Raw genomic sequence first — 22,585 nt, forward strand, 5'->3', positions numbered from 1 at the left:
TCAGCGGCGTCCTCTCGCCGGCCCGGAAGAGGAACGCCTTGTCGCAGCGCACCGGCGTGCCACCAACCTGCTCCAGCAGGGTGGCCGCCTCCGGCAGCATGTCCTCGTCCCCGCCTGCGGCCAACTCCCTGGCGGCGCGCCCCAGCCGGCGCACGGTCAAGGCGTAGTCCTTGGCGCACTGTTCCAGAACCAGCCGCCGCCGGGGCGACGTCTCGGCGGCCTGCAGCCGGGCGATGCGGTCGCCGGTGGCCTTGGCGGTCGCCCCGGCGATCCTCACCGCGATGACGACGAGGCCGAGCTCGTCGGCCGTCGCACTCGCCGGGTCCGCCCCCAGCGTCTTCACGCACAAGTCGTAGTCGTGCGCGGCCTCCCAGGAGCCGGTGGCGACGAGCGTGCACGTGTCCTCCAGCGTGCTCGCCCTTGCCGTGCGCGCGTGCTGCGCGATGAGCAGGAGGAGGAGGGCGGAGGAGAGAGCTTGGAGAGCAGCCATGGTCGTCGTCGTCTGATTTGTTTCTCTCTCAGACTCGACCTATATATACTGTAAGACGTACGTAGGAGTAATTAGATTGGTGGCGCTGTAAATTTGTGTTTATCCTTTCAAACGTTTCCATTCGTTGCTCATGCATCAAAGTGAAACTCTTTTACTAGTTACATCACATTGAACAAAAACCGAATGTAATAAATTTTTGACAAATGTAATTAAGAATGGTGAGTAAGAAATTCACCACATATTAACCATGTGTATTAATCATCGCAATATTAGTAAATATTTCTGACGCCCAAGAGCCTACTGAACATATAATTTCTTGAGAATCTAGACAAAACAAAAGACCCGATTTATACTAGCAACACTAGTTAAAATGGGCATTTGTGTCCCAAATGAACGGAACCGCCTGTAATAACCCTACCACATGGTTTTATTTTTCACCGAGACGGTTATTAAAAGGAAATCGCCTACAAAAATTCACTCGGGCGGCTCAAAAAGAAAAGAAATGAAATGAAACAGCTTGCAGGCTAGTATTGGGCCACAACCCATTTTCACAATTGAACCCTATCTTTCCGTCCCTCAAATCCCACCCCCGCTAGTTTCCTATCTCTTTTTCTATGCCGTTTGTGGCTATTCCGATCTCTTTCAGTTAGCTCTTGATGAGTGATCTTTTATATTGTGAGACCGGTTGACTTTGTCAGACTATTTGCTTTTATTAATAAGATGGCCGCATGCATCTTTCTGATGCAGAGGCCGGGGGATAACCTCCTTTTCGAAGAAAAAAATCCCACCCCCGCAGTCACTCCCCCCCTCTGTTATCTTCCCCCCTTCCTTCTTGCCTTGCAAATCCGTCCCTTCTCTCGTGCATCGATCTCGGAGGGTTTAGGTGACCTTGGGCTGCACCGTCGTGAGGAAGCCATGGTGGTCAAGCCGCCGCATCAGAGCTCGCCTTCCGCCCTACCATCTAATCATGTGTTGTTAAGATACAATCAGCTAGGTAGATTGCACTAGTTAGTATGTGATGTTGGCTAGGTGATTCGAACTTGTGTTGACATATTTTCTTAAGGGGTCGGCTGGATGTCAGGTGACTCAATTTATAATTTGGGTAAGTCACTCTTTGATCTACCTTTAGATCAATGGACAGAACATTCATCTACAACGAAAAATGGCTGACCTAAATAATCATTTTTTAGGGGTAGCTAGGTCAGTCATTATTTAGGCCGACCTAAATAATCTATCAGTCGATTTTGTCATATTGCCTTCCTAATCAGCAATCCGAGGGCCTGACTTGAGCAGTATGCATGGCCAATTTTCAGCTACTTTGCTCCCACAGTTTGTGTGCCCGTTTCAAACTGGCGGTGCCAGCACTATAACCTATGATGTCCAGTTCAAAAAAAAACTATGATGCAAGCACAAAGTATTTCTAAATATTTAACTATTTTCTTAATTTATGCAGGGAAAATGCTTGTATCGAGAGAGGTTTGCTCAAAATACTGTGCAGTCAATTGACCACACAGCCAAAGTGTGGCTTCGCCACTGGCCGGTTGTAGCATGAAACGTCTGCATGCTTGGTCTAAGAGCAAGATAAATATAACTAACATGTCCACTTTACTAATCATGAGCTCGTTTTTTTTTCTTTTTATTGTTTAGACGAGGATACATGTACATCTGCCTATATAAAATTGTTCTTTTTTTTTGCATTGAACCTATATTTAATTGCTGAATATACTTATAGTGCATGTGATTTGCAGATGAGTCGCCACGTACGTATAGTTTCGGCCAGCTAATCATGGGAGTAGATTAACCCTAATTAAAACAAACACAAATTTTAAAAGGGAAAATGTTACACAACTACAACTTGGCATTGGTTTTACCATTGAAGATGAATAGATTGGAAGTTTTTCCACAAAAAAGAGAGGAAAGAAAGTGGAAAAGTATTAAAAAACGAGTAAGCAAATAATGTAGTAGTCTTTTCGTAAAAAAAATATTCTAAGGAATTAATTAGTCGCATTGGTATTACCTTTAAGAACAAAGAAAATGAAAAACAAAATAAATAACGATAAAATTTGCCCACAATTAAGAAAAAATTGCACTTCCTAATATCATGCCAAAATAATCTTATAATAGAGGAATTTTGCAAAAAGGAAATTTTTAAGAATGAATTAGTAGCATTTGTATTAGCCTTAAAATAAACAAAAGAAATAAAAACTGAAAAAAGCAAAATAATGAAATTTTCTAATAAAGAATGAATTAGTGACATTGGTATTATCCTTTAAGTAGGAAGAAAATAAAAAATTAAATACAAATAATGTTAAAATTATCACAATCTACAATTGTGTATAATATGCAAGAATAAGCATATACTACCGGACTTTTTGGAAAAAATAAGTTCCCTAAGTAGGAAGGAATAGTGGCATTGGTATTAAACTAAAAAGGAAAAAAGAAACAAAATCAAAATAATGAAGTTATCTAAGAAATACTGAACTTGTGGCACTTGTATTACCTTGAAGTAGAAAGGAAATAAAAAAAATACAAATCAAGATAAAATGTGCAAAACTCGCGGTTTTGTATAATATGCAAGAATAAACATATAATAGTGATTTTTTTGCAAACAATAAGTTCCATAAGAAGGAAGCAAATAGTGGCATTGGTATTACCCTTAAAAAGAAACAAACACTAAAACAAAATAATAAAAAGTAAAAAAGTTTTCTAGGGAAAAATGAATTAGTGGCACTGGTATTACCCTTTAAAAAATAAAATAAAGAGCTAAACTAATAATAACAAAATTTGCACACATTGTACACATAAATTATGTTCTAAAAATTTATGCAAGAATAAGCATCTTAAAGGATAAAGAAAATTATTTTTAAAAACAAATAATGAAATTTTTTTTCCAAAATATGCACCAAAATTTACTTTTTTATAATATGCTAGAATAAACATATAATAACGAATATTTCACAAAAATAAAGTTCCAAATAAGTACTGAATTAGTGGCATTGGTATTACACGTAAATAAGGAAGAAAATAAATAAAACTCAAACATAATCAAAATAATGAATTAATCTAAGAAATAGTGAATTAGTGACATTGGTATTACCCTTTGAGAGGAAAGGGGATAAAAACAAAAATAAATAATGGTAAAATTTGCACACAATTTACACAGTAATTGCATTTATTATAATATGCAAGATTAGACATGCAAAAGTGAAGTTTTCGCAAAAACATGTTTTCTAAAATGAAACAAATTAGTATCATTGGTATTACCCTTAAAAAAAGAAAATAATAATAATAACAATAATAATAATAAATTGCACACAATTTACAAAAAATGCATTTTTTAGAATATGCAATAATAAGCATATAAAAGTGGTTTCATAGAACAAAAGTTTCCTAAAAAGGAATAAATTAGTGACATTGGTATTGACTTTAAAGAAGAAACAAAATGAAACAAAAACTAAACAAAAATAAAATTAATGATATTTTTCTAAGGAAGAATGAATTAGTGACAATGGTATTACCTTTAAAAAAGAAATAAAATGAAACAAAATCAAAATAATGAAGTTTTCAAAGATAGAATGAATTAGTGACATTGGTAGAAACAAAATGAAACAAAAATTAAAATAAAATCAAAATATTAAAGTTTTCTTAGAAAGAATGAACTAGAGGCATTTAGAGGACATAATAAAGAAGGCAGGGAGAAGAGACAACGAAACACGCTCGGACTCGTACATTCACATGATGGAGAAAATTCGCAAAATTAATTTTTTAATTTATATGAAGATGAGCTTTGCTCGCTTGATCTCAATTACTCTGCACTAGCAAGCCCCATAACGATCTCGGCGGCCGCGTCACCTGTCCTGCACGCACTGGCTGCAAGTTGCATGCATGCACGTGGTAGTGTAGGTGTGTGTGCATAGTTTAGGAAAAAGAATTTGACTGACCCTAATTGTCGTCTTTTCAGTCGCGTGATGTATAGCTAAAGTGTTTTTTTAAAACACTTGTGTGGAATGGAGGATAAAGGTCGAGGGTACACGAAAACGAGGATCACTGCCCAGGGGTGCACATCCATCACGAAGTACCACAGGAGAATATCCGGTACTCCCAACCCCTAGGGTGCTCCCCGGGCTCCAAACTGGTAGGACATTTGTAAATGTTTGAAAAATTTAGAAAAAAAAATCCAGCACATAGACACAACATCATTGTATGTTGTCACAAAATTTGAAATCAAAATCTGAAACATAGCTTGAGAAACATAAATGACAAATTCGACAGTAGATAGTACACAACATAAGTTAGGCTTTAGATTTGACCCATTATCACATTTATGCCAATATTGTTATTTTTCTATCTCGAGCAATGTTTTGAATTTTGATTTGAATTTTTTTACAACATAAGTTGATGTTGTGTCAATGTGCTAGATTGTTTTTAGAAATTTTTGAACATTTAAAAATGTGCTACCGAGTTTGGAGCACTGGGAGCACCCTAAGGGTGGGAGTATCAGATATTCTCCCGAAGTATCAATTCGGCCATGACAATGGAGCCCGCAGGGACACTGCTTCCGTAGGCGTGTGCGAATTTAGCTGTCAGGGATGACGCATCAAAGATGACTATGCTGTTTGACAAGATAGAAACACAATTTATAGTACTAAACTATAAAGCAACTTTCATTGCCAAAATGGCCTTTGGTGGCCGAGCTACCTGCAGGCCGGAATCAGCCCCGTTAGTGCTCGTTACGATCGGTGCGAACCGTGCATGACATTCCCGTATATTAACTGTATTCGTAGAAGAAAAATACGGATTTATGGTTATCCAACTTGCGTTATCGTGCAAATACGGTCACTTCGCTCGTATCTAGCCGTATAGCCTGCCCATGTGACGCGCCAGCCTGACGGAGGCCCACCTGTCAGTGGCTAGGAGTGCACAAGGGGTTGGGTGACTCTAGCACACCGTTTTTCTTTTCAAAAAAGTCCCTACATAATTTATTTAATGACGCAAAAGACGTCAAATATAATGAAAAAAGGATGAGGTAGATTGGGTTCGAACCAACAACCTGTTTTTTTTTACGGCATCGAACCAACAACCTGTTAATTAAACAATTACATCCATCCCACCAGTGTTGCCCGATGTTGTACATGCACAACTAAAATATATTTGATTACACACAAAAGCACGTCAAGTTATTCTAAAAAAACATGTCAAGTTTGTCCAGGTTAATCAGATAAATAGACGCACATGTCTAATTGGTAATTTAGGGGTGGGGCCACTAGTCGGTGTGATACTAACAACAGGTTAGGCTAACCAGGTAACTAGACTAATCTACACAGGGCCCATCTGTCAGTGGGTCAACCAAAAATTTGTAACTTGGGCGCATGGATAATTCCGCAGGGAAAAAAGGGGCCCGATGGATTCCATTCGCCGACCTCAAGTGTGAAACCGCAGGAGCTAACCACTACACCAAATACCTATAATTGTCTAAAAGATAAACAATAAATTTTATATTTGGCAATGGAACTACTCGTATTCGGGCTTTTTCTCCTGGACCAAATTTCTGATAACAGATCGGTTACTAGAAATTTTTGTGGTCACCAGAAAACTATGTTATTGCCTGAATTTTTTAATTTAAATGACAGAAACCATGTCAAATATATATCTCTCATATGCATACAGTATCAGAACGAAAATGAATTGAACTTGCGATTTTTCAAATTTGAATTTCATTTGAATTTTTGGGACAAAAAGGTGAGATTTTTTGGAACCGGTTTTCTGGCTGAACGTGGGGAAAAATGGAATATAAAAAGAATCTGCGTCCATATTAAAGAAGGCACATCCCTTTATAGTCACGAATATGTAGCTAGTGCGTGTGCGTATACGATGTCTAGAGTTTAATTCTCCTCAAATATTCTTTGCGATTAAGTTGTACCCACATGTGTTATTGAAGGGCTACTGCTTAATTAAATACAAAACAAGGGGTGTTTCTGTAAAATAAAAATATGCGCGCCTCGTTCAAGCTGTTCCCAATCATTGACAATGGGCATAGCCACGCTGACATGCCACATCATCGCAGGATACGTCTGAATACAAGCAAAGTGACCGTATTTGCGTAAGGACGCAAGTTAGATGACCATAAATTCGTATTTTTAAAATTTTAGCATCAAACTGAACATTGAACGTAAGTTATATGACTGCAGTTGATATTATCTCTTTTGATATTCTGCGCGGGCTCAGTACACCAGCAAACACCGGAGTGCAGCACAGCTCCACGTCGCCGTCAACCATGCATCACTCCAGTTTCATGTACGCGGCACGGGAGTTGGCTCCGTCAACATGTGCCATGCCAGGGTGACTGTTTCTTACCGTCAGAGAGTCCAGCAAGAGCCTTTTGAGTTGTTGACGACCACACCCTCTGCATCTCCATCCTCTCCTACAGCTGCAGCAGTCGTATTTGAGGAGCCATGTCGTTTGAGTGACCAACGACCTTCCTCTCACCATTGCTGTGCGAGGCAACATTGGCTTCCACTGATCGGAACTGGTCTTCGGCGCTGCTGCTGTCCATGGGTTCAGAAGAAATCACCTCAGCGGAGCGCCGGCCAGCTTCTGAGGTTAGGCTAGCCTGCAGCGACAGAGGGGCCCAGAATTAACATCGCACCACCCCACATGTGCTAATTTTAAATCAGCCCATCAGGCTCAGAGTATCTCCAACAGCCGCGCCAAAAGAGGCGCGTACGGTAAACTTAGTTTTTAGCGCGCGCTGGACGATTTCACGTGCTCCAGCGCGCGCTGGACGATTTCGCGTGCTCCAGCGCGCGCGGGAAAGGGCGGCAGCTCGCGCGCTACTTTTGACCCGTCTCTTCCGGCGTGCCTAAAAATTGCGGCGCTCGCCACGCGCCTATCCACACTGCCACACGCATCTCATAGCTTCTTCGCCTTTCCAGCGCGTCCATCGCTTCCTCTCCTTGCCGCTCCAGCGCCCCGCCACCGACGAGCCACCATGCCGCCGCGCCGCCGAGGAGCATCGGGCTACCACGGCGTCCGCCAGCGCCCCAACGGCCGGTACTCCGTCGAGATTCGGTCCGGCGACGTCCGACTCGGCCTCGGTACGTTCCGGACCTCGCACGAGGTTGCACGCGCCTACGACGCGACGGCGTGGCGCCTGGACAAGCCGCGTCAGCAGATGAACTTCCAGGATGTCCAAACGCGCCAGCAGGCACACGACGTCGCCCCTCCGCCTCGTCTTATCATGGACCAGGACCGTGCGAAGCACGCTCGGCGGTAGCGCCGCCTCCTTGTCGCCGAGGAGGACGAGCGGGCCATGGTGGAGTGGCGTCGGCGCCACCCAAAGGACGTCGCCAACGAGGAAGCCTTTTGGGCAAAGCGCCGCGAGGAGACGGCAAGGCGTCGCGCGGAGCGGTTGGACATGCGTCGGCGGAAGGCCCTGGCGTTATCGCAGTGCAAAATCGTTGAAAATGGTGGGCAGTCGATCTTTTCGTCTAATGATGACTGTTGGGAAGACATTTGGCTCGATACCTCGGGGCAGACCAACAAGGATGGCAATGATGATGATGATGATAACGATGACTGGGAATTTTTAAAAAATCGTTGCACCATAGTTTTTTATCTATCTATGCTATGAAAGTATGTAAAATATCTATGTATCATTTTCATCTATGAATTTCATTTATCATTTTATTAAAAGAATGTACGCAATGTTTAGCGCACGCTGCATTTTAGCGCGGCCGCTGGAGCTACGCACGCGCGCTCAGTTTTAACGCGGCTGCTGGAGCCAGCGTTGCCGGCCGCGTCAAATCAGGCGAAGGGCGTGTGGCAAATGAGTTTTTAGCGCGCGGCGTGTTGCGCGGCTGTTGAAGATGCTCTCATGACATGCTTGTGTATCCCCTACGCAACCCGCGGTCCACATACAAAGCTAGCACACCAGTGCATGGCACGCATGTATTTCAACTTAACAGCTACTAACGTATATGCACGAGAAAAAAAACAAGCACACATCACGGCGCTATACTGCACGGCCCGAGGTAGCGGCCTGCAGGTAGCTCGGCCACCAAAGTGCCACTCTCTTTTAGTTAGGCTACTAATATTTTTAAGTTGAATGCTTTATAATTTGTACTAAGTGTTATCTTAGTTAGAGCAATGCTATTTCAGTACAAAATTCATAGTAAACACTAAAAAATCAGCGGATTATCAAATCCACTGTAATATGTAAGACATATTTGACCAGAAAATCATAAAGTGATGTGCAAATGATTAAGTGACAAGTTCCTTGCGAACATCTTGTGTATTCTAGATTTGTTTATTTGAGTGTGTATAATCAAAGACAGCTATCAAAATATTTCATCTATCATATACTTTCGAGATCTCTAATAAGATATTTAAAAACACACACAAAGTGATATACACGACATTCATGCAATAGTTAGAAATTAATCTAAGAAGGTGTAATGTGTTCACTTTAAATATGTTTTAGGTGTAATGTGTTAAAAATGAATTATTTATTATAAAACAAAGTGTAAATTTACCATACTATATTACAATATTTTTTATTTGATAAAAATATATGTATTAAGTATTAAAAATTAGTATAAATGATTATATTTATTATGATTAATGTAGAGCCAAATATTCCAAAAAACGTACTTCAATGTCAAAAAAGCGTATTCATAAAAATATTTGGAAGAAAAAGACTTATTTGGTTGAGCCGGTCGCTCATAGCGAAATGTGTAGTTTGTACATAAACACCCTAAACTTCATAATGCACACCCATGTGTATCCTTCTCAGATACAACAACATATATCGACCGTGCTAAAGTGATGGCAGCATTTCACACAACAAAAATAGCCACAAATGACAATAAGAGACAAGTTATTTACGGGTATCGATCGAGGTGCATGAATTGCTGATATAGAATATACAAAAGGTATTTGTATATATGAGGTCGGAGCACCTTAACCAAATAATCATTATAAAGTGTTTTTGCAAAAAGTAAATCTTAAAATCCAATTCATTATGATTGCTCCATGCAGGGGCGGGCCCAGGAATTGAGGACTGTGTATTTAAAATTTGAAAGCATATAACCTTCCTTTTGGCGCGTATAACATATTATACTAGTTATAATAAACTATATAAAAGATGTCACATAATATATTATATTGATAAAAATGATCATAAGTTGGTACTATTCAACATTAAGAAGTAAAAAAATTGTTCAACAATTTATAAACATTCTAACATTATCTATTCAAATGGCAAATTGCAAATTCTCGTGTCTAAACAATTCATAATTGACTGCAAACTAGTCTCTAGTTTCACTATAATTAAGTAGAAATGCAATTGGTCAGTGGTCAAACTAATTTACTTGGTCTTATATTTCTGTACTGCAGCCCATTGAACAAGACAGGAACAAAATCGAGGCCCTGTTGTCTGAATGCAGTTCGATAGTGACAGAAAAATTCAGTTAGAACACCTTGCATAGTTGAATTCGGGGTTAAAGGATTAGTATGTGTAGTTAGCGATTATTACCTTCAAAAGTTGAATTCGGGTTGTGGCTTTGAATTGAATCAATTACTGCCCCTGATTTCTTCACGCTTGCTAACCCACCACCTACTGTAGTTTGCAGAGATCAGAAACTTTAGAATAAAAAGGCGGCGAGAGATCTGGGTTGGATTCTCCATGCGCGTCTGCGCCGCCACGCGCACCTGCGATCCATCGCCGATCAGGCGACGGCAGCTCTGGGCCCTGGCCGCCGTGCGGTGCCGTCGTGTCGATCAGTCGGTTGGCGGCACGGGTCGCATGCGGTGCGCAGAGAACTGGAGAACAGGGGAAGGGCGGCGCTGCCGGTTCGTGTGATCGATCGATGGTTTTTTTTTCTTAAGGTGATGATTAATCGATGGGTTATTTTTTCTGGTGTGTGCTGCAGTGATTTGGGCCATGTCGTAGTGTGGTGAGGGGGAAATACGATGGGGTGCGTCTGGTTTTGGGCTGAAATCCTTAACTATCACGTTCTCGGCTATCAGTATCGTTTTTTCCTTATAAAACCCAGTATTTATACTATATATACCTATTTTTTGGACGAAAATAATGGGTATTCAAGTGAATATCCTTGAATTGAGGTGGGCCCGCCCCTGGCTCCATGCCGCATGATTTTTCCTGACCTCGTTAAGCATTTGTCATTGTTGTCTTCGACTGCAACAACTAACCATGTCGCATCCTGGTTTCGTGAAGAGCTAGCCGATGACTCCGATGCAATTTCGATATCCTTATCGATCATCTTTTTTCCTGACAAAAGTCTTATGACCGAAGATCCTTCACATATTGATCTAGGTCGAACATCCCGCTTCTCCCTAATATTTGTCCCTATCACACACTTTTGAGGCTCTTGGGTCTCATTTGTCCCTCCATTTACTCTACATCCATAATGAATTTTACATCAGTCATATTATAATGATTAGTAAAAATAATACAATAAATTTTAAATCATTTATTATATTTTAAATCCCAGTGAAAATCCTTGCAATGTATATGCCTAAACACTTATCTTTTACCAATTTTTTTACTTTTCATATTTACTAAAGTATGATGTATCTCTACTCTTATAAAAAGCACAGTTGGTGATGATAGTGTGTCTGCCATCTGTCGTTTTCGGCCTCCCGGTCTGCATCGAACGCGTGTGAGCCAAGTTTTGGAAAATTTGCAAAATGACGCCCGCACTGCACCCCACATTTACACAAAGTCCCTCAGTTTCTATCTCCAGCCCTCCCACCCAATCCATCCAATCACGGCTCCTATCTACCACTCCGGTGCTGGCGCCGTCCGCCGCCAAACCTCTCATGCCTCCTCCGCCCGCTCCCATCCACGGCGGTGTAGCCACCCGCCACATACTACTCCTTCTCCTTCCCCGATGACACACTTCACAAGAAGGTTGTCCCCTTCAAGTACGACCCTCTCCCAAAGGACCTTCATGACGTCTTAGCGGCAGCGCCACCCACAAGCTCCACCGCCATCCCATCCCACCACAGAAGTGCTGACAAGATTCCTCGCATGGCCTAGCCCTATATGGTCGTCGCCACTACTGTTTGCTCCTTCCCCGCCCCCTCTGCATCCCTCATTCAGTTCAGCCATGACCACTCGTTTCCACAACCAGCCCCCTTGTCTGTTTGGGCCGCGATGTGGCCGCCGCCTCATGGAAAGACATCATTGTTGTTTCTCTGCAAGGTAGCCGGCCTCCTCCTCTCTAATTTTTTGGCATTGTGCATTCAGCGTCCTCCGCATAAATTAGTGACAGTTTCTGCAAATGTACTCCTGCAGATTTGATGCCACTGGTTGATTAGTGCGTGAAGTTGGATATATTTGACAGCAAGTTGATGGCTATTGTGCTTATTTCGGTATTATAATAGATTCAGGGATGTTTATTATTCCAGTATTATAAGTTGATACCATGGTATTAGATATCCTGCTGCTAGAATAGCTTATGAAAACGCTTTGGCGTGACTTATATTTCTATAGTTGTATTGGTGGGCACTGGGCAGCCATCATATGTGCAGAGCAAGGTTGTTGGAAGTTACCAATATGTGTGTTGTTTGACCGATGAGGTCTCGAGAAAAGAATTATTGTATGGGTTTCAGATAAGGGAGATACACATGGACAATGGTGAAATCCCTGAATTAAGTAAATTCATTATGAGAGTTAGTGCTCTGTTATGTGCAATCTAAATAATCTTAATTTGTTCTTTCATTTCCTCGTGAGATTACTTATAATGTCTGCATGATGCAGTTCCGTGCCCTTCATCCACCATTGTCCTGGTTTCAACGGCAAGCAACTTATTGCTATTACACGATTATTTATTTTACTCATCGGTGCAACTGGAGTTTTAGATGGCACAATTAAAAAATCTACAAAAACCTTACTTTGCGGTTAGTCTTACAGTTTTCCTTCTTTTCATTCTAGCTTTCGCATATACTCTGTTTACTAGCATGGGGAGGGAATTTTTCCGCAAAAAAAAGCATGGAGAGGGAATTGAAAGAAACTGCCCGATGCTTGATCTCCGTAACGATGCATTTTTTTGGCAAATCTTTACTCCAATGGAGTCACTGAGGTTGAAGTAGGAGAGGAAGAAAAAACACATCATTGCATATTTGGGTTTAGTGATAAACTGATAATGCTTCCATATGTTCTTGATCCCCAGATGCGACTTACCTCTATATGCACTTTTCTTACTGGTGGGTGCAGGAGCCCAGGCCACCCACGTGAAGACAATGGCGTTAGCCACGTCATCGAGGTCGAGGGGTCCTCAAGCCAATCCTGGCCCTCGCCGGCGTCAGCGGCCCCGTCCTTCTCCATGGGGTCAGTTAGTCAATCTCGGTCATCCGATTCATCTCCGTCGAGTATGTCACTGGTGCGGAAGCTGCGTCGGACAACAACAACGCGAGCTCATCGCTAGCTCATATGAGTCTTTGGTCGAAGCCCTCCTGCCGCAGCTCTCCGCATGTTTCTTAGACAAAGGGAAAGACGAATGCCGGTGTCAGCAAGGTTGTTATCCCATCTCTCTATCTCTCTCTGATCTGTGTTGCTATTGTTGTCTGAGTGAAGTGACTGTTGTTATTGTAAGAATAGAAGTGAGCTGCTGATTTTGAATAAAATTGACTTGCTTGCAGATTCTTGTACGGGCAGAAGAAAGATAGAATTGACCTTGTGTACGGACTGTTGTATGGATGTCGATGGCCATCACCCATCAAAGGAAGGTGACGCCAGATGTTGTGGAGGTGACGCACTCTGCCGGTGAGGAGCTTCGAAGACGGTGGTGGCTGACGAGCAAAGTCTGCTCGTTGAGGAGGTCATCCACCGTCATGCACATTCCTGGCTTTGGAACAACTTGGACTTATTTGATTTGGTTCAGTTCGATTTGATTTGGTAGTTGTGGTGGTGTTAAATTATCAGCCGCCGCATTTTTTTGGCAGATCTTTACTCCAATGGAGTCACTGAGGTTGAAGTAGGACAGGAAGAAAAAACACATCATTGCATATTTGGGTTTAGTGATAAACTGATAATGCTTCCATATGTTCTTGATCCCCAGATACGACTTACCTCTATATGCACTTTTCTTGCTGGTGGGACATAACTAGAACTAATATTTTGTGTGGAACATAATTAGAACTAATTTTGTGTTTGGTTTTACCATGTTTTAATTGTTGAATTTTTTTATAATTTGATGCCCCTTTTTTCCTTAACAATTTACTATTTGTCCTTCGTGTGATGCTCATGTTGCATTGTTCAGCGACTGCTTCTGGATTACAGGAAGAAGTTGGAGTAAATCCTTGTGTTTGGCTTCAATTTTTTTGGTTTGGATATCTACCCAACATTAAAACTGACTGTTGTACAAGGGAAGTTCCATATTTGCGAGATAATTTTCTATAATGCAGAACTGTAAGAATAACCCTAGAACCATCTTTACAACCTGATGTTACTTAATAATAAATAATGAGTTAACTATATAAGAAGATTTAAATGCTTAGCTTTTCATGCCTTTAGTTAGAAATTGATGTGTGATTTCAAGGCTCGTACTGACTTTTCGTTATCCTGCTTTTCCTCTTAAAGGCTAGAGAGAAATCATTCAAGAAAGCTTCATAGTTATGTAAGTGTTCAGATTTTTTTTGCTAATGATTATTTACCTCTGTTTGCATGATGTTATGTAATTGATTCTCTCTCTTTTTCTTTCTTTTCCACGTCTAAAAACTGCAGATATTGACTGTGAGATGAAATTGTCATTGTTCATAATTTAAATGTTTGACACAAGGCCGGAGCCTAGAATGCTAGCTTCTTAATGCTACTTGACGGGTTGCCATGTCGATGTTTCCCCTTTTAGACGGAGATGGTCATGTCAAAGGTGTCAATGGCAAGGTTCTTCGCCATGTTAGGCCTCTCCTCTGCCTACCTCATGAAGATACGCCACCAATACATTGAGTTTCCACTGGTTATACTTCTTTACCGATGTAAAGTAGTTAACTGATGGTTTTGTTGTATACTCTTTGGGAAGCCATTGATCTGGTACTACATAGACTGAGGACGAGCTGAAGAAAATGTGAGCCATGGGAGGAGAGATTTACTGGAGCAAGGTGAACAACGGTGGCAGTGACCAGATAGGAGACGCAGGGAATGAATGTTTTCTCGTTCTTAGTGCTTTGGCTGTTGTACACTAAAGTGGATGGGAGATCTGCAAGTTAAAGTAAATATCATGGTATTCCTCTCATGCACCTTGTCGCATATACCCTCATAACCTCTGTAGCTCTGCCCTTACCGTTCGTTGTCTTATCTGTTCCTGACAAGTATTGACTTCTCTTTCACTTCCTTGCTTGTATATACATGCTATGATGTATTGTAATATGGATTGGATTTCATATACATGTACTATATTGATTTTAAGTGTTACACACATGGTTCTTGGTCGTGTTCTTCTGATCTAACGACTCTGCACCTAATTGATACGACAACATTTCTTGTTCATGCTGTAACTATCATCATGCTTTAAGTAATTTTATTTACTGATGTGAATGCACTCATGATCTGTGTGGCTTTGTGTTAAAGTGTTCCAATATTATTTTTGTGTTGTTATCAAGTAGGTAGTTCTGTGTATTTTTGTATTTTTTATGGCAATTTCTTTGACCTCGTGGATGATTCAAATCCATATAGCTTGTGAGGTGATGGCAGTCTTCGGCGGCATTTTAGTCTGTATAAGTTCAAATGTCTTTCCTATAGAGAAATAAAATGCAGTTCACTTAATTTTCAGAATAACAACTCTTGGTGACTACTATTTATGAATTGCATATAATCCTTTGCAATTTTTGAATAGTTAACACAAGGTATTCGTTCATATCCTTAATTGTTCCATTGTGATGGTACTTGCATTACTCTTTGTTTGCAGATATATTCTTTTATGATTTGTTCATAATAATTTCTTGAGGACAACAATTTAGGTGGAAGATATGCTATAGACTAGGTGGTAATAATGCCCAACATTTACAACTGCAAAACTCTTAATAAATGTCTTGATAATCTCAAATAATAAACTACTGATTATTTTTCCCGACATTCAGAAATGCATAGTGAGCTGCACGTTTGGGTCACCATGTTGGAGTTGCTTTTAAATGATTCAAGAATATCATCAATCCTGAGAATAGAGGGGATCGGAGTTAGGGAGGCGTTTTGTTAACATTTACACCTGATTTTTATTTATTAGTAAATAGGGGCGGGTTAACATTATTTTCTCTTGTTAAAGCATTTTTTAACCCGTGGCAATGCACGGGCACTCAACTAGTGAGATGTAATGAGAGGCGCACCTCTCATGTTTACACACAACAGTTACAGTAGCAGGTGATGAAACCCCCTTTCCTGTGCGCTACGGTGCGGAGGATCGCCTAGGTCTGCGCGCGGAGGTAGAGGATGGCCAGATCTGGATTGGATCGCCCAGGGCCTGCGAGCGGCGGTCCGCACCGGTCGGGTTGGCGTGTGCTCGCCGAGTTCCTGCATGCGGCTTGACCAATTCATCTCTAGTAGTGTTTGCTTTGGGCTCATGTTGCACTGTGGCGCTGGTGGCCTCAGATCCTTGGATTGTTGGTGGAAGACTCGGCTCCGGGCGAAAATCATGCATCGACCCTGTCGTTGCCGGCGGTAACGGCGTCCACGGATGTCGTCTTCCTCCTTGGAGGTATCGTTGTGGAGCCGTTCCCTTCCTTCCCAATAGCGTGAGATCTCCTGGTGAAAACCTAAGATCGGGCAGTGCCAGATCGGGTGACGGTGGAGTCCTCAACTTCGTTTTCCTCCTTGGAGGCGTCACCTTGGTGATCCCGCTGAGGGGTTCTGATGGTGTTCGCGTTTGATGGTAGAGCTTTGGTTGTGGTGCTGCCGACGGGTCATTTTCTTTCTTTTCTTTTTGCGCTGCCTTTGCGGTGCTTTCCTCCTCTGAGGACTCTTGTAACACCTTCTTCTCATCAATGAATTTGGCAGTTCTCCTGCCAACATTCAAAAAAAAATGAAACCCCCAGATTCTGGAACATTTTCCCTTCAATGAAAATGCGGGTAGGCCTCTTTGGGAGGCATAATTAAGCATTTCAATGATTCTTTTCAACCACGTACCCAAGTGCAACTCATATTTTTGTTACTTTTAGCGTTTTTGAGTTGTTTGTAAATTGCCATCCCTAATCCCATTCCACTACCCATTAATCAATCAAAAAGCTAATTGTCAGTGAAAATCGAACGGTAACCTTCCTCGCCTGATCTGAATGAACTTTTGTGAATCAGAGAAAATCTTGAGCGTCATTTTTGAAATAAATAAATACTGATAAGACCACAGCGTTCTACAATCTCCATTGGAAATTGTCAAGTTATATTATTACTCATTATATTGTTGCACATCACAAGTTTTGCTGTCCGGAAAGATGATCATTTTTCTTCCGGAGGTAGAAGAAGGCCTCGTGCTACTCGCTCATTTTGCCCCGTTGTTTAAGCAATGCCGCAAGATTTTCAACGCCAGCCAGCTCACGCCGTTGAGCTCGTGGTCTGCGTCGGTCAGCGGCGTCCTCTCGCCGGCCCGGAAGAGGAACGCCTTGTCGCAGCGCACCGGCGTGCCACCAACCTGCTCCAGCAGGGTGGCCGCCTCCGGCAGCATGTCCTCGTCCCCGCCTGCGGCCAACTCCCTGGCGGCGTGCCCCAGCCGGCGCACGGTCAAGGCGTAGTCCTTGGCGCACTGTTCCAGAACCAGCCGCCGCCGGGGCGACGTCTCGGCGGCCTGCAGCCGGGCGATGCGGTCGCCGGTGGCCTTGGCGGTCGCCCCGGCGATCCTCACCGCGATGACGACGAGGCCGAGCTCGTCGGCCGTCGCACTCGCCGGGTCCGCCCCCAGCGTCTTCACGCACAAGTCGTAGTCGTGCGCGGCCTCCCAGGAGCCGGTGGCGACGAGCGTGCACGTGTCCTCCAGCGTGCTCGCCCTTGCCGTGCGCGCGTGCTGCGCGATGAGCAGGAGGAGGAGGGCGGAGGAGAGAGCTTGGAGAGCAGCCATGGTCGTCGTCGTCTGATTTGTTTCTCTCTCAGACTCGACCTATATATACTGTAAGACGTACGTAGGAGTAATTAGATTGGTGGCGCTGTAAATTTGTGTTTATCCTTTCAAACGTTTCCATTCGTTGCTCATGCATCAAAGTGAAACTCTTTTACTAGTTACATCCCATTGAACAAAAACCGAATGTAATAAATTTTTGACAAATGTAATTAAGAATGGTGAGTAAGAAATTCACCACATATTAACCATGTGTATTAATCATCGCAATATTAGTAAATATTTCTGACGCCCAAGAGCCTACTGAACATATAATTTCTTGAGAATCTAGACAAAACAAAAGACCCGATTTATACTAGCAACACTAGTTAAAATGGGCATTTGTGTCCCAAATGAACGGAACCGCCTGTAATAACCCTACCACATGGTTTTATTTTTCACCGAGACGGTTATTAAAAGGAAATCGCCTACAAAAATTAACTCGGGCGGCTCAAAAAGAAAAGAAATGAAATGAAACAGCTTGCAGGCTAGTATTGGGCCACAACCCATTTTCACAATTGAACCCTATCTTTCCGTCCCTCAAATCCCACCCCCGCTAGTTTCCTATCTCTTTTTCTATGCCGTTTGTGGCTATTCCGATCTCTTTCAGTTAGCTCTTGATGAGTGATCTTTTATATTGTGAGACCGGTTGACTTTGTCAGACTATTTGCTTTTATTAATAAGATGGCCGCATGCATCTTTCTGATGCAGAGGCCGGGGGATAACCTCCTTTTCGAAGAAAAAAATCCCACCCCCGCAGTCACTCCCCCCCTCTGTTATCTTCCCCCCTTCCTTCTTGCCTTGCAAATCCGTCCCTTCTCTCGTGCATCGATCTCGGAGGGTTTAGGTGACCTTGGGCTGCACCGTCGTGAGGAAGCCATGGTGGTCAAGCCGCCGCATCAGAGCTCGCCTTCCGCCCTACCATCTAATCATGTGTTGTTAAGATACAATCAGCTAGGTAGATTGCACTAGTTAGTATGTGATGTTGGCTAGGTGATTCGAACTTGTGTTGACATATTTTCTTAAGGGGTCGGCTGGATGTCAGGTGACTCAATTTATAATTTGGGTAAGTCACTCTTTGATCTACCTTTAGATCAATGGACAGAACATTCATCTACAACGAAAAATGGCTGACCTAAATAATCATTTTTTAGGGGTAGCTAGGTCAGTCATTATTTAGGCCGACCTAAATAATCTATCAGTCGATTTTGTCATATTGCCTTCCTAATCAGCAATCCGAGGGCCTGACTTGAGCAGTATGCATGGCCAATTTTCAGCTACTTTGCTCCCACAGTTTGTGTGCCCGTTTCAAACTGGCGGTGCCAGCACTATAACCTATGATGTCCAGTTCAAAAAAAAACTATGATGCAAGCACAAAGTATTTCTAAATATTTAACTATTTTCTTAATTTATGCAGGGAAAATGCTTGTATCGAGAGAGGTTTGCTCAAAATACTGTGCAGTCAATTGACCACACAGCCAAAGTGTGGCTTCGCCACTGGCCGGTTGTAGCATGAAACGTCTGCATGCTTGGTCTAAGAGCAAGATAAATATAACTAACATGTCCACTTTACTAATCATGAGCTCGTTTTTTTTTCTTTTTATTGTTTAGACGAGGATACATGTACATCTGCCTATATAAAATTGTTCTTTTTTTTGCATTGAACCTATATTTAATTGCTGAATATACTTATGGTGCATGTGATTTGCAGATGAGTCGCCACGTACGTATAGTTTCGGCCAGCTAATCATGGGAGTAGATTAACCCTAATTAAAACAAACACAAATTTTAAAAGGGAAAATGTTACACAACTACAACTTGGCATTGGTTTTACCATTGAAGATGAATAGATTGGAAGTTTTTCCACAAAAAAGAGAGGAAAGAAAGTGGAAAAGTATTAAAAAACGAGTAAGCAAATAATGTAGTAGTCTTTTCGTAAAAAAAATATTCTAAGGAATTAATTAGTCGCATTGGTATTACCTTTAAGAACAAAGAAAATGAAAAACAAAATAAATAACGATAAAATTTGCCCACAATTAAGAAAAAATTGCACTTCCTAATATCATGCCAAAATAATCTTATAATAGAGGAATTTTGCAAAAAGGAAATTTTTAAGAATGAATTAGTAGCATTTGTATTAGCCTTAAAATAAACAAAAGAAATAAAAACTGAAAAAAGCAAAATAATGAAATTTTCTAATAAAGAATGAATTAGTGACATTGGTATTATCCTTTAAGTAGGAAGAAAATAAAAAATTAAATACAAATAATGTTAAAATTATCACAATCTACAATTGTGTATAATATGCAAGAATAAGCATATACTACTGGACTTTTTGGAAAAAATAAGTTCCCTAAGTAGGAAGGAATAGTGGCATTGGTATTAAACTAAAAAGGAAAAAAGAAACAAAATCAAAATAATGAAGTTATCTAAGAAATACTGAACTTGTGGCACTTGTATTACCTTGAAGTAGAAAGGAAATAAAAAAAATACAAATCAAGATAAAATGTGCAAAACTCGCGGTTTTGTATAATATGCAAGAATAAACATATAATAGTGATTTTTTTGCAAACAATAAGTTCCATAAGAAGGAAGCAAATAGTGGCATTGGTATTACCCTTAAAAAGAAACAAACACTAAAACAAAATAATAAAAAGTAAAAAAGTTTTCTAGGGAAAAATGAATTAGTGGCACTGGTATTACCCTTTAAAAAATAAAATAAAGAGCTAAACTAATAATAACAAAATTTGCACACATTGTACACATAAATTATGTTCTAAAAATTTATGCAAGAATAAGCATCTTAAAGGATAAAGAAAATTATTTTTAAAAACAAATAATGAATTTTTTTTTCCAAAATATGCACCAAAATTTACTTTTTTATAATATGCTAGAATAAACATATAATAACGAATATTTCACAAAAATAAAGTTCCAAATAAGTACTGAATTAGTGGCATTGGTATTACACGTAAATAAGGAAGAAAATAAATAAAACTCAAACATAATCAAAATAATGAATTAATCTAAGAAATAGTGAATTAGTGACATTGGTATTACCCTTTGAGAGGAAAGGGGATAAAAACAAAAATAAATAATGGTAAAATTTGCACACAATTTACACAGTAATTGCATTTATTATAATATGCAAGATTAGACATGCAAAAGTGAAGTTTTCGCAAAAACATGTTTTCTAAAATGAAACAAATTAGTATCATTGGTATTACCCTTAAAAAAAGAAAATAATAATAATAACAATAATAATAATAAATTGCACACAATTTACAAAAAATGCATTTTTTAGAATATGCAATAATAAGCATATAAAAGTGGTTTCATAGAACAAAAGTTTCCTAAAAAGGAATAAATTAGTGACATTGGTATTGACTTTAAAGAAGAAACAAAATGAAACAAAAACTAAACAAAAATAAAATTAATGATATTTTTCTAAGGAAGAATGAATTAGTGACAATGGTATTACCTTTAAAAAAGAAATAAAATGAAACAAAATCAAAATAATGAAGTTTTCAAAGATAGAATGAATTAGTGACATTGGTAGAAACAAAATGAAACAAAAATTAAAATAAAATCAAAATATTAAAGTTTTCTTAGAAAGAATGAACTAGAGGCATTTAGAGGACATAATAAAGAAGGCAGGGAGAAGAGACAACGAAACACGCTCGGACTCGTACATTCACATGATGGAGAAAATTCGCAAAATTAATTTTTTAATTTATATGAAGATGAGCTTTGCTCGCTTGATCTCAATTACTCTGCACTAGCAAGCCCCATAACGATCTCGGCGGCCGCGTCACCTGTCCTGCACGCACTGGCTGCAAGTTGCATGCATGCACGTGGTAGTGTAGGTGTGTGTGCATAGTTTAGGAAAAAGAATTTGACTGACCCTAATTGTCGTCTTTTCAGTCGCGTGATGTATAGCTAAAGCGTTTTTTTAAAACACTTGTGTGGAATGGAGGATAAAGGTCGAGGGTACACGAAAACGAGGATCACTGCCCAGGGGTGCACATCCATCACGAAGTACCACAGGAGAATATCCGGTACTCCCAACCCCTAGGGTGCTCCCCGGGCTCCAAACTGGTAGGACATTTGTAAATGTTTGAAAAATTTAGAAAAAAAAATCCAGCACATAGACACAACATCATTGTATGTTGTCACAAAATTTGAAATCAAAATCTGAAACATAGCTTGAGAAACATAAATGACAAATTCGACAGTAGATAGTACACAACATAAGTTAGGCTTTAGATTTGACCCATTATCACATTTATGCCAATATTGTTATTTTTCTATCTCGAGCAATGTTTTGAATTTTGATTTGAATTTTTTTACAACATAAGTTGATGTTGTGTCAATGTGCTAGATTGTTTTTAGAAATTTTTGAACATTTAAAAATGTGCTACCGAGTTTGGAGCACTGGGAGCACCCTAAGGGTGGGAGTATCAGATATTCTCCCGAAGTATCAATTCGGCCATGACAATGGAGCCCGCAGGGACACTGCTTCCGTAGGCGTGTGCGAATTTAGCTGTCAGGGATGACGCATCAAAGATGACTATGCTGTTTGACAAGATAAAAACACAATTTATAGTACTAAACTATAAAGCAACTTTCATTGCCAAAATGGCCTTTGGTGGCCGAGCTACCTGCAGGCCGGAATCAGCCCCGTCAGTGCTCGTTACGATCGGTGCGAACCGTGCATGACATTCCCGTATATTAACTGTATTCGTAGAAGAAAAATACGGATTTATGGTTATCCAACTTGCGTTATCGTGCAAATACGGTCACTTCGCTCGTATCTAGCCGTATAGCCTGCCCATGTGACGCGCCAGCCTAACGGAGGCCCACCTGTCAGTGGCTAGGAGTGCACAAGGGGTTGGGTGACTCTAGCACACCGTTTTTCTTTTCAGAAAAGTCCCTACGTAATTTATTTAATGACGCAAAAGACGTCAAATATAATGAAAAAAGGATGAGGTAGATTGGG

At 40.7% G+C, this 22,585-nt stretch overlaps 3 pseudogenes; 1 reads left to right on the forward strand and 2 right to left on the reverse strand.

Moving 5' to 3' along the window:
- LOC147983180 (uncharacterized) lies at nt 1–490 on the reverse strand (annotated as a pseudogene).
- Nucleotides 491–7,478: 6,988 nt separating this feature from the next.
- On the forward strand, nt 7,479–8,120 carry LOC147983181 (uncharacterized; annotated as a pseudogene).
- Nucleotides 8,121–17,060: 8,940 nt separating this feature from the next.
- On the reverse strand, nt 17,061–17,550 carry LOC125540767 (uncharacterized; annotated as a pseudogene).
- Nucleotides 17,551–22,585: the final 5,035 nt, after the last annotated feature.

The sequence above is a fragment of the Triticum urartu genome, chromosome 2A, assembly GCF_056163025.1.
Source record: "Triticum urartu cultivar PI428250 chromosome 2A, HENAU_Tu73, whole genome shotgun sequence".
In the NCBI taxonomy this organism is placed as follows: Eukaryota; Viridiplantae; Streptophyta; class Magnoliopsida; order Poales; family Poaceae; genus Triticum; species Triticum urartu.